The sequence below is a fragment of the Ursus americanus genome, chromosome 21, assembly GCF_024610735.1.
Source record: "Ursus americanus isolate L20-20 chromosome 21, mUrsAme1.1.p, whole genome shotgun sequence".
Classification (NCBI taxonomy): domain Eukaryota; kingdom Metazoa; phylum Chordata; class Mammalia; order Carnivora; family Ursidae; genus Ursus; species Ursus americanus.
Genome location: NC_142147.1, coordinates 58,635,994 through 58,648,332, shown reverse-complemented (window position 1 = coordinate 58,648,332; position 12,339 = coordinate 58,635,994). Strand labels below are relative to the sequence as shown.

The following is a 12,339-nucleotide window of genomic DNA, read 5'->3' as shown; positions in this document are numbered from 1 at the left end:
TTCTCTGGGTCAGGCCACTGGCTTCCTCACGCCCACAACTAGAAAACTTGTTTTCTCGGCTTATGCCATGTTCCCCTTGAAAACTGCTGTTGGTCCTGGAGCTCTGGCCCAGGCCATGCTACCTCCTCTCCCAGGCTGCTGTGAGCAACCCCCACACATTCTACCAAGGGGTTCAGTCTGCCTTCTGCTCAAGTCATGATCCCAGGGTCCTGGAAGAGAGCCTGTGTTGGGTTCCCTGCTCAGCAGGAGAGTCGGCTTCTCCCTCTGACCCTCCCTGAAGGGCTGTGGAGTGTGACTGAAGGTAGGAGTGTCCACACAGCCATACAGGGCCTGAGTGGTGATTCTGAGCTTTCACTGCCGGCAGCCCAATGTGATATTCCCACTCACCACAGCCTGAAATTATAATTTCCCTATTTTATACATAAGGAAATGGACATAGAGAGGGGAGGCATTGTACCCACAGTCTCATGCGAGCCCAGGTACAAACTCGGCTCAGCCTGACTCCCTAAGTTCTGACCCCCCTGCCTCTGTGTACCATTTTGCATCTAGCAGGACATAGTGGTTAAATTTGATGCAAGTTTGAAGTGTGTGGATAGGAAAGTATGAGATACAGAAGAATTACTAGGATCACATTTTATGCAGTGAATTTGAAACAGTGTAGACCCTTCTCTCTGTAGTCCAGAGGGAATTATTCTTTCCTCTCTCCCGTTGTGAATGGTGTGGCATGTAAGAATACATCCCTGGGGGGTTGCCTGGGTGGCTCAGTCAGTTGGGGATCTCCCTTCGGCTTGGGTTGTGGTCCCAGGGTCCCGGGATCAAGCCCCCACATTGGGCTCCCTGCTCGGTGGGGAGCCTGCTTCTCCCTCTCCCCTCTGCTTATGCTCTCTCTCTCTCTCAAACAAATGAATAAAGTCTTTAAAAATTTTTTTTCTAATTTAAAAAAAGAATACGTCCCTTGGGCAAGAGTCCTGCCTGTATTTTATGATGTGCTCCCTTATCAAAGTACACTTTCTAGGCTGACAGATGAGACCGATGACCCTACAGAGAGGTGGCTGTGTCCTCTTACCCCACCGCTCCCACAGAAGCCCAGCAGTGTCTGTGAGGGTCTTATGACAATCGCAATGCTGGTGAGAGTGCTTGTGTACCCTGCAGAAATTGTGTGCCTATCCCTTTTGAAAGCAGGGTAGTATGTGTGTTTACCTTCTGCTAGCCATTCTAATAGATAGTCCTTTAATTTCATAGTGCCTTTATTTATGTTTCCCCTTTCAATTGGACATACACATTCAAGGAATTTTTTAAATTATTTATTTATTTTTAAAGATTTTATTCATTTATATTTGAGAGAGCATGAGCGGGGGGAGGGGTGAGGGGTAGAGGGAGAAGTAGACTCCCCGCTGAGCAGGGAGCCTGACATGGGGCTCGATCGCAGGACTCCGAGATCATGACTGAGTTGAAGGCAGACACCTAACCAACTGAGCCACCCAGGCACCCCTAAAATACTTTTTATTTTGAAGTAGTTTGAAAGAAGTGGCAAAAGTGCTCCCATGTAGCCTTCATCCAGCTTCCCTCAATGATAATGTTCTACATAACCACAGTACATGTCAAAACCAGGAAAACAGTACTAACACAATACTTTTAACTCAGCTACAGACCTTGTTCAGAATACACCAATTTTCACATATACTCTTTATGTGGTTCTGTGAAATTGTATCACACGTGTAGATTCCTGTTACCACCACCACCACAGTCTGATACAGAGCTGTTCCATTTCAAAAAGAAACTTGTAACTAACACTTAGGTCGTACCCTCTCCTAATCCTGACCACCACTGATCTGTCTTCCATCGCTATAACTGTGCCATCTCACAAATGTTACGTAAAGGGAATCCTATAGCATAGATGGGCGATACCATGGGCTTTTATCACTCAGCATAATGCCTTTGAGATCCATCCAAGGTGTGTGTTATCAATAGCTTGTTCCTTTTCATTGCTGACTAGTATCGCATTATCTGGATCTACCACAGTTTGTTTAACCATTCACCTATTGAAGGCCATTTGGGCTGTCTACATTATTATTATTATTATCATTGTTAGATATTACAAATAACACTGCCATGAACATTTGAATTCAGTTTTCTATGAACCTGTTTTCATATTTGTGTGGACATGAGTTTTCATTGTTGTGAGTGTCAAGGAGGTGATAAATGCCCAGGGTTACAATTGTAGAGTTGTACAGTAAGTGGATGCTAAACTGCCAAACTGTTTTCCAGAGTAGTTGCACCATTTTACATCCCCACTAGCAATAGTTATTGAACATCTTTTCATGTATATATTTGCTCTCCATATATTTTCCTTAATGAAATATCTGCTCAAGTTTTTGCCCATTTTCTAACCGGAATTTTAGTCAACTTTATTAGTGTGTGACTTATGTATAACAGAATGCACTCATTTCAAGTGCAAAATTAGATGAGGTTGGACAAATAAATATACCCATGTATTGAATTTGAGATACTCTCTGTAGTCATTTCCTTAAGCCAATATAGTTATGTCCACCCACTTCCACCGTGCTGCTAATGGCAAATATATTTCTGTTTGTTATAGGTCAAACAGTACAGTTATGTAAATGGTTTTGTACACTTGCTTTTACAATAAGTTAAAAAAAAGAAACAGTATGTATACTTTCTTATACATAATTACTGGTGCTTTTTGTTTTTTCATGTAGATTCACATCATTGTTTGGGATCACATGTTTTCAGCCTTTAGTACTTCTTGGGTTGGTTGACATTGGACAAGGAGACAACCCCAAGTCCCTGCTCATCAGGAGCAGGGAAGAGAGAGTGGGACATCCAGGTCACTGAGATAAAAGCCTCAGCTGGGACTCTGTCCATTCTTTTTTTTTTTTTTTTAAGATTTTATTTATTTATTTGACAGAGAGAGAGAGACAGCCAGCGAAAGAGGGAACACAAGCGGGGGGTGGGGGTGGAAGAGGAAGAAGCAGGCTCCCAGCGGAGGAGCCTGATGTGGGACTCGACCCCAGAACCCTGGGATCACGCCCTGAGCCAAAGGCAGATGCTTAATGACTGAGCCACCCAGGCGCCCCAGGACTCTGTCCATTCTTTAACAAGCACATGATGTTTTCTGCTTATTAAAGAATGTTTATTAGTATATTTGCTGATTATTTTTTTAAGATTTTATTTATTTATTGGACAGAGAAAGACACAGCAAGAGAGGGAACACCAGCGGGGGGGGGGGGGGGGAGGGAGAAGCAGGCTTCCCGCTGAGCAGGGATCCTGATGCAGGGCTCGATCCCAGGACCCTAAGACCATGACTCGAGCCAAAGGCAGACGCTCAACGACTGAGCCACCCAGGCGCCCCATATTTGCTGATTATAAATGTAATCATGTTCAACGCCAACATTTTTTAATGGAGATACCCTAATTATTTCCAGTAGTGCCCTATTGCTAGACACTTTTCCCTCAAAACAGTGCAGCTCTCAAGTTCATTGTATGACTCTCCTTGAGCCTGTCACGGAAGAACCTTGTTTTAGATTTGAACAGACACTGCCTGAAACTGGCCAGCTGTACTCCAAGTAGCCCAGTATGAACTGCACATGAAAATCACAGGATTTTCCCAGTGACTGTTTCTAGTCTGGCTCACTTTTTAAATTTCTGACATCTATATACCAATATTACTCTAGTTTTTATTAATATACATTACTTTTAGAGCACTACGTTCTAGGTTTATGGAAAATTGAGCTGATAGTACAGAGTTCCCATATTCCTGGTCTCTCCGTACAGTTTCCCCTACTATTAACATCTTTAGTGTGGTATATTTGTTATATTGATGAACCCATATTGATACATTATTACTAACTAAAGTCTATAGTTTACATTAGAGTTGAACACAATTTGGGTTTTGACAAATACATAATGTCACATGTCAGTCATTACAGTATCATATAGAATAGTTTTGCTGCACGAAAAAACCCCTGTGCTTCACCTATTCATCCCTCCCTCCCCCAAGTCCCCATCAACCACGATTTTATTGTCTCTAAGTCTTGCCTTTCCCAGAATGTCATAAAGTTGGAATTGTATGGTGGGTGCCTTTTCCACACCAACTTTTTCACTTAGCAATATGCATTTAAGAATCCTCCAGGCCTTTTTGTGGCTTGACAACTCAGTTCTTTTAATTGCTGAATAATAGTCCATTGTAGGGATGTGCCAGTTTCTTTATCCATTTTCCTATGGAAGAACATCTGAGTTGATTCCAGTTCTGAGCAATTACAAACATTTGTGTGCCTTTTTTTGTGTGTGGTTGTAAGTTTTCAGCACATTTGGGTAAATTCCTAGGAGTGTGATTGCTGGATCATATAGTAGGACTATATTTAACTTTGCAAGAAACTATCAAACTCTTCCAAAGTGGCTGTACCATTTTGCATTCTCCCCAGCAGTGAATGAGAGTTCTGGTTCCTCCTGTTGTATTTTGGATTTTAGCTATTCTAATACATATGTAATGATATTGTTTTAACTTGCAATTCCCTAAGGGCATACGATATTGCTTGAGCATATTTTATTATGCTTATTTGCCGCCTGTGTATCTTCTTTGCTGAGGTGTCCAGATCTTTTGCCCTTTTAAAAGCATGGTAGGCAGGGGCGCCTGGGTGGCTCAAATGGTTAAGCGTCTGCTTTCAGCTCGGGTCATGATCTCTGGGTCCTGGGATTGAGCCCCACATCAGGTTCCTGGCTCAGCGGGGAGTCTGCTTCTCCCTCTACATCTCGCCCCGTGCTCGTGCTCTCTCTGTTTCTCTCAAATGAATAAATAAAATCTTAAAAAAAAAAAAAGTGGTAGGCAGAATTCTAAGATGACCTCAAGACTTTTCCATTGTAGGGCAACCCTCTGGGGCCCGCCCTCATTGGGAGCTTTGTCCTCTATCATTCAACAAGCTTCACTATCGCTCATTAAACCCTGCTTTGCTGCCCTTCCCTCCCAAAAACAGATTTTTCCATGGTAATCCATGAGACTAGGATTTTTCCCCAGAGCCTCCAGACAAGAACTCAGTCTAGCCAGCACCTTCATTCTAGCAGGAGGTTGTGCTAGAATTCTGACCTCAGTACTGTGAACTAAGAAATGGATGTTTTAGTAACTGCAACAGTTACACAGAAACAGAAAACTATCACAAGGTTGGACTTCTGGCAGCGGCGCCCTCACAGTCTTCTCTCTGATGTGAGGTTGAACAAGGCGATAGCCGTGGCTGAAGGCACTTTCACTGTACTCGTAAGGCCTTCAGTGCGAACCTTCTGGAGTGGAATAAGGTTGGAGCTGCAGCTGAAAACTTTTCCACATTAGTTGGACTAACGAGGGTATTCTAGGGGCACCTGAGTGGCTCAGTTAAGCGTCTGCCTTCCACTCAGGTCATGATCCCAGGGTCCTGGGATCGAGCCCCGCATCAGGCTCACTGCTCAGTGGGAAGCCTGCTTCTCCCTCTCCCTCTGGCCCTGTCCCCTGCTTGTGCTCTCTCTCTCTTCTCTGTCAAATAAATAAATAAAATCTAAAAAAAATAAAATAAAGAGGGTATTCTATGGTATGGAAACTTGCATGTAGAACAAGTTTGCTGCTTTGGGGTAAAGGTTTCCCACACTGACCGCATTTAAAGTCCTTTTGGTGTTATGAATTTGCCAGTACCGAACAAGGTTAAGCCTATGTCTAAAGGCTTTCCTATAATTTCTGGTGTTCGACAAGTTAAGAGAGGCAACTAAGGTGCAACACGTGCTGCACATGAGAGGCCTTTCTGTGTTGAGAACTTTCTGGTACTAAACACCTGTGGCTATTTCAAGGAAGACTTTCCCACACTGGCAGCACTCTTATGGCCCTTCTCTCATGGAACCTTCTGGTGCTGACTCAGACAAGAGATTCTGCTGTAGGCTTTCCCACATTCAATGCATTCATAAGGTGTTGCTCCAGGCTGAGCTCTCTGGTGCTGAATGAGGTTGGAGTTTTGGCTAAAGAATTTCCCACATTTGGTGCATTTATAGGGCCTTTCCCCAGCATGAACTTTCTGGTGCCGAATAAGGGTAGATGCGAGGCTGAAGTCTTTCCTACATTCACTGCACTTACAAGGCCTTTCCCCTGTATGAATTCTCTGGTGCTGAACAAGTGTGGATTTGTGGTTGAGTGTTTTCCCACATTTACTGCACTTGTAACATTTTATTTCTGTATGAACTGTATGATGTGTGCTCAATGTACATGGGTGGCTGAAGGACTTGCCATACTCTTTACATACATAGGATGCTCCTCCAGTGTGAATTTTTCTCTGAGTAATAAGAATCGGTTCCTCCTTGAAGGCATTCCCACCTGTTGAGCATCTGTAGGATCTCAGTTCAGTGTAAGTTCTTAGGTGGTTGACGAGGGCACAACTCTCCAGGAAAGATTTCCCACAGTTGTTGCACTTGAAGGGTTTCTGTCCGGTGTGGACTCCTGGGTGCTGTCTGATGGAGCTGTGAGGGAAGGTCTCCCTGGTGCTGCTCAGTAGCTTCCCCATACTGTGAGTGGCTTGTTGCTGGCTGAGGCCAAAGCTGGCCTGGAAGTCCATGCCACACTCCCCACACACGAAGGGGTGTTCTGATGAGTGGGCCAAATAAGCTCTTCAGCTGCTCGAGGGTGTCCTCCTCCTCTTCCACTTGACACGGACAACATGAAAGCAGAGAAATGTCAGTGAACTGAGTGCTAGGATTGGACGAGGAGGCACCTTCATCACCAGTGCATGTCAACACACTCAGGAAGGAGTCCATGGGATTGCTGGAAGGTCCCGTGAAGCTGGGGGTGGGGGGTTCTGGATGGAAGGGGCTGACCCTGAAGGCTAGGACCCAGCCAGATGACAGAATGTGAAAGATCTCAACAGAGATGAGGACACAAAGAGGTAGCAGAAGTGGGAGGAGAGCTACGGTCTCCAACTCACTTCTCTGCAAAGGGTTTTGGCAGGGCCTTGGCTACTGGTGACAGCATTGTGAAGAGGCATGTGTCCAGTCCCATGAAAAAGTCATTGCAGCACAGCAGCTGGTTCGAGTGTGACACAGAAGGATATGTGCATGATTCACGCCGTGTGTACAATAGATCCATACTGGACAGCTCTGCATAGGCTACTGTGCTGGTTATCACCGAACTGTCTCTCAGCTCCAAATTGACCCATTTGCCTCCTCTGTGTAAATGGATTCTTTAAATATTTTTCTTTGCAAGCTTGCATGATGTTAATCTTTTTAAAATATATATATTTTATTTATTTATTTGACACAGAGAGAGACCACAAGCAGGGGGAGTGGCAGAGGGAAAAGCAGGCTCCCTGAGCAGGGAGACCAATGCGGGGCTCTGTCCCAGGACCCTGGGGTCATGACCTGAGCCGAAGGTAGAGGCTTAACTGACTGAGGCACCCAGGCGCCCCTGATGCTAACCTCTGTTAGTAGAGGGCATGGAGAAGGAACTGCAGGATGAACACGGCTTGTTTCCCACTTGCTGTGCGCTCCCTCGGTGGTCTGCTGCTATCTGTGCAACTTCTCCATGAGCGCTCACATCTTCTCCAGTACCCAGCCCCTCTACTCATTCCAATCCTCTGGTGATGTTACCAGTACTTTATTTTGAATCTTCCCTGTTCAAAGCACTGTGTGGTTTCTCTCTGCTGACTGAACCCAAATTGATACAGAACTGGTACTGATGCTGGAACTGATACCGATACTGGTACTGGGAATAGTTCCAGGAGATAGCCTACACAGATGGAATCTGAAGATTGATTTAGTTGTGTTTGCGACATGAGCACAGTGCAGAGCTCCTTGCCATAGAGAATAAGAGTAACCCAGGGCATGCGGTGGTATCAATTAAACAAGCTACTATCTTGTGCCTTGGGAGCCCAGGTGGCTACTGCACTTCACTTTTATGGCAGTAATGACAACTGCAAGGACGCTGGAGCACTTACAGAAAGAACAGAATATATTCAGGTTCTTAAACTATCAGCTCAAGCCACAGTCTGAGAAATAGATGGATTCCGTGACATCCCTACAAGAATCTGATTTCTTACAGCTGCAGGGCTGATGATGCTAAAAATCAAACAAAACTCAATTATGCAGGTGACCGATTTATATCAACTGGAATGGCAATCTTGCCACGTTCTCATGTGAAAATTAGGGCACTGGCTGGTAGCGGACGGGACAATAAAACACGGAGGGTATCTGTGCCGCATCAAGCTGCTAATCTGTAGTAATCTGTTACAGCGGCAATAATAGTTACAACACCATCTCCCAACTCTGCTCCACAAAAAGACACAGAAGACACTCCCTTCGCTAAGATAAATGAGAACTATATTAGTGAGAGGAGTGAAAATCTCTGTGGTTGCTCTCTTTTGTAAGCCACTTTTGACTGTAGGAGATGCTGCCATGGAGATGGGCTCTCTGTTCTCTACGGGATGATCCCATGAGTAGCAGAGGCCAAGTGGCAGCACTTAATTACCAAATACAAGGGGGGCACATCCGCCATCACAGGCAGCAGTGATGTCCAGGCAGCCACAATGCTTGGCCTAAAGAGGCCTTTGGCAGTGAATAACTGAGTACAGCATTCCCCAGAAAGAAATACTTGGGGGTATAAGTCATTATGCTAAGAAGGGCTAAATGCAAGTCCCTGAAGCTTCCACTCCCTGCAAAGATGGAAAACCAGAAGTACGGGCGCCTGGGTGGCTCAGTTGGTTAAGCATCTGCCTTCGGCTCAGGTCATGATCCCAGGGTCCTGGGATCGAGCCCCATGTGGGGTTCCCTGCTCAGTGGGGAGCCTGCTTCTCCTTCTCCCTCTCCTTCTGCAGCTCTCCTGCTTGTGCTCTCTCTCTCTCAAATAAATAAATAAATGATTGGGGTGCCTGGGTGGCGCAGTCGTTAAGCGTCTGCCTTCGGCTCAGGGCGTGATCCCGGCGTTCTGGGATCGAGCCCCACATCAGGCTTCTCCGCTAGGAGCCTGCTTCTTCCTCTCCCACTCCCCCTGCCTGTGTTCCCTCTCTCACTGGCTGTCTCTCTGTGTCAAATAAATAAATAAAATCTTAAAAAAATAAATAAATAAATAAAATAAATAAAATAAATAAATAAATGAAATATTAAAAAAAAATAGAGAAACAGTCTCTAGTTTGCCAATGGGCCTTTGACAAAGACTGAATGCCTAACCAGGGGCTGATGCCAGGTCACCACGTGACCTGAGCTTCCCTTCATGAACTGGTATTGTCCGACTCACATAGCCAGAAATCTAACACTAAATGAAAATAGTACATAAGATCAAGCTTGGCCCAGGACTTGGGCAGTCCCGCACAAAGACTTGCAGAGGAAGAGGGCACATTTGTAGCACAAAGGGGCCGTGACTCCAGCAGGGTCACCAAGCTGGAGACAGGCTGAGATTGGTGGGATCAGCTGGACACCTGTGAAAGACCTGGCCCCCAAACTCTACCTTAGGAAGTCTTGAGGTAATACCTATTGGGGGCTACTCACAGGGCTGCTCAAAGAGTCGAGGGAGAGTTCACCTGCCCCAGTCACAGCACGCACGGCACCCCCATAGGGAACTTGGGAAGGAAGCAGCCCCTCTGGTCCAGCTTTGGGATAGACAGAACTTCTCATGGGAAAAGGCAGAGGGTACTCAGTATAGTGCGGGAGGGCGTAAGGACTTACCCAGAGAGCTGATGAGCTCAAAGTTCTCCCACAGCACACCATGGTATAGGTACCTCTGGGTTACGTTAAGGAGCCTCCCTTGCAGTGATGGGTTCCGCCGATCCTAGGGGTTGAGGATTGGGCAGAAAAACCAATCAAAGGGACACATCGAAGCCTTTGACATGCAAGGATACTATCCTATCTCTCACTGACATCCTAGGTTCCTAGAGGCTCAACACCCCACCACCACCACATCCTGATGCTTCCTTTTCCCTCTAGAACTCTACCTCAGAGAGAATACCAAAGTCACAATGCCATTGATGACTTTCTCCTCATGTTCCTATCAGATTCTGCATCCATCCCACAGCAACAACAGGATGGATGCCATCAATGTTCTGGTCCAGGCACACAGGCCTCACCCTTTCTCCTCCCAGCCCATTCCCTCTGTGTCCCTCACATCACACCTCTCAGATGCAACTAAACCTACACTCACCATTCTTCCTTAGCGCCAGATACCTGCTCCCAAGGCCCTTCAGTTGGCCCTCCCACCTATCAGGCACATATCATACTCAACATCCTCATAGTTCTGCATGCACACCATTCCAGCACAACCTAACCAGTTCACCCCATTGGCAACTCCCTGGCTTCCCCACATGCCCCTCTTCATGTGGTGTCCTGAGAGTGCACGGCATAGCAACTGCAATCCTATCCTGCTCCAGGCTGCCTGCACTTCCAGTGGCCCACTGCCACAGGCATCCTCCTGTCCTGTATTAAAGACTCCCCTCCCTGGCCCTGTTCCTACCTTCAACATTCAGCCACTCAGAACTACGACTGGGTCTCTGAGATGCTGGACTTCTTCAACTCTCCTTTGCACAGGCTGTCCTCTCACTTGCCATGATCCTCCTCTCCCGCTCTGAGGCGTACTCAGAGTCCACCCCACTGGGCCGGGACACTGCCTGTGTCCCAGGCAACTCCCCATCTGCCGCTGAATGCCTCTGCAACCCTGAATGAAAACCCTCAGGCCCCAAAGAGGGCAGATATAAAAGCCTGGTGAGCCTGCAGACAGGTGAATCAGCCCAACCCCAGGCCCACTTACCCCCTACATCCATCACTGCCATGCCACAGGCTGCACCCCAGGTCCACTTGCCAATCAGGAGCCTTGGCCCCCGCCACTCCCCCTCTTCATTCCCTGCTAACATAGGCCCAGACTTCACAGTGCCTTAGTGACACCTACCACCACCTTCCAACTGCACCGTCAGAACATCTGGTCTTCCTTGGCCCCCAGCCTCTCTTCCCACAACTTGTTGGGGCATTCATCACTGTCCTTCATCCCTCGCACATTGTCCCTAGTCCCACTCTCTAGCCCTACCCTTTGGATCTGTCCAGCCCTGATCCTGCAGAATTCCAGAGCCGCACAACCAGGTGCCTACATGGTGCCTCCATTCCTGGATATATCACACTTAAACTCTCCAAAATCCACGCTCCAGATCTTGTCCCTGGAATCTACTCTAGCCCCCAACTTCCACATTTGTTGATAGATCTTCAATCCATCAAACCACTGAGTGCAAACGCGTAGGCCACTCGACAGGTCAGTGTCTCTCGCTGCCTCACATCCAGCAGTTGGGCTGGTCCTATTGAAATAACGGATACAGAGTATAAGCACCACTGCCATCTCCATTGCCACCACCCTGGGGCAGCCACCCGTCACCAGCAGTCTCTCCGTGCCTTCCTCCAGCACAGTCCGTTCTTCCCTCTGTAGCCAGAGGGAGCCTCCCAACACCTGAGTCAGACCACCTCCCTCCGCTGCCCGAAATCAACTATGACTCCCAGCACCCTCAGAACAGAGGTCTAGATCCATTCCAGGCCTGACTCCTGCGCTGGCTCTGTTCCCAAAAGACCAGGTGGGACCTGTGTTTCCCTGAACACTCCCAGCTCAGCCTCACTACCGAGCACTTGCTGGCTGCTGTGTCTTTCACACTTTCCGTATCACACCCCATGACTGACAGAGATGGGAACCCTTCTGCATAACCGCTGGATTAGCGGCCAGATGGGACTCCCGAAGCCCAAGTGAGAGGGGCAGGAGGGCGAAGGCGGCAGGGAGGATGCCAACATCCCCGACACGGGGGTCTGAGCGAGTGGGGCCGCGGGGGCACGCTCGACTCACCTGCGCGGGGCCGGTCATCACCGCCGCCGCGGGTCATCACCGCCACCGCCGTCCTACCCTGGGGGCGGAGACGCGCCCTGAAACGCGGACGCCCGGGAGGGTCCCACGTGTCAGCAGACCCGACCCCAGCCCTGCCGATGGATGGATGGCCTCAGTCCCCACCCAGTCCTGCGTAAAATGCCTTCGGGGCCCAGGGTGCCACTTGCCGGGGCGGCGGGACCGAGGACCGGTGAGGAGGCTCGGGAGAGCGCGCGGCCCGGGCGGGTACCTCCGTGAGAGGAAGCCCGTCCCACAGTCGGGACGAGTCTCAGAGAGAAGGAGCCAGGACTGGGAGCTCATGGCTCGGCAAAGATACCACGACGGACCGCGCGCTCACGTGGCTTGTGTAGCAGCACCCAGAGGGCTCGGCCCCCGGGCACGCGGGGCATGCACGGCACGCGGGGCAAATGGGGCCCCGCGGCGGGAACTACACTACCCAGAAGACACTGCGACGACGCCTCGGAGCTGACCAA

The 12,339-nt window shown here is 48.2% G+C and overlaps 1 long non-coding RNA gene across 2 annotated transcripts; it reads right to left on the bottom strand.

Annotated features, from left to right (window-relative positions):
* Positions 1-6,042: 6,042 nt before the first annotated feature.
* LOC123776878 (uncharacterized) lies at positions 6,043-12,276 on the bottom strand. Of its 2 annotated transcripts, XR_006775521.2 has the most exons (4): positions 11,828-12,276; positions 10,898-11,294; positions 9,685-9,787; positions 6,043-6,674 (listed from the first exon to the last, which is right to left on the bottom strand). It is a non-coding gene; the product is annotated as an uncharacterized LOC123776878 (long non-coding RNA). The 2 variants fall into 2 exon arrangements; XR_006775520.2 differs by having other exon boundaries at positions 9,685-11,294.
* Positions 12,277-12,339: the final 63 nt, after the last annotated feature.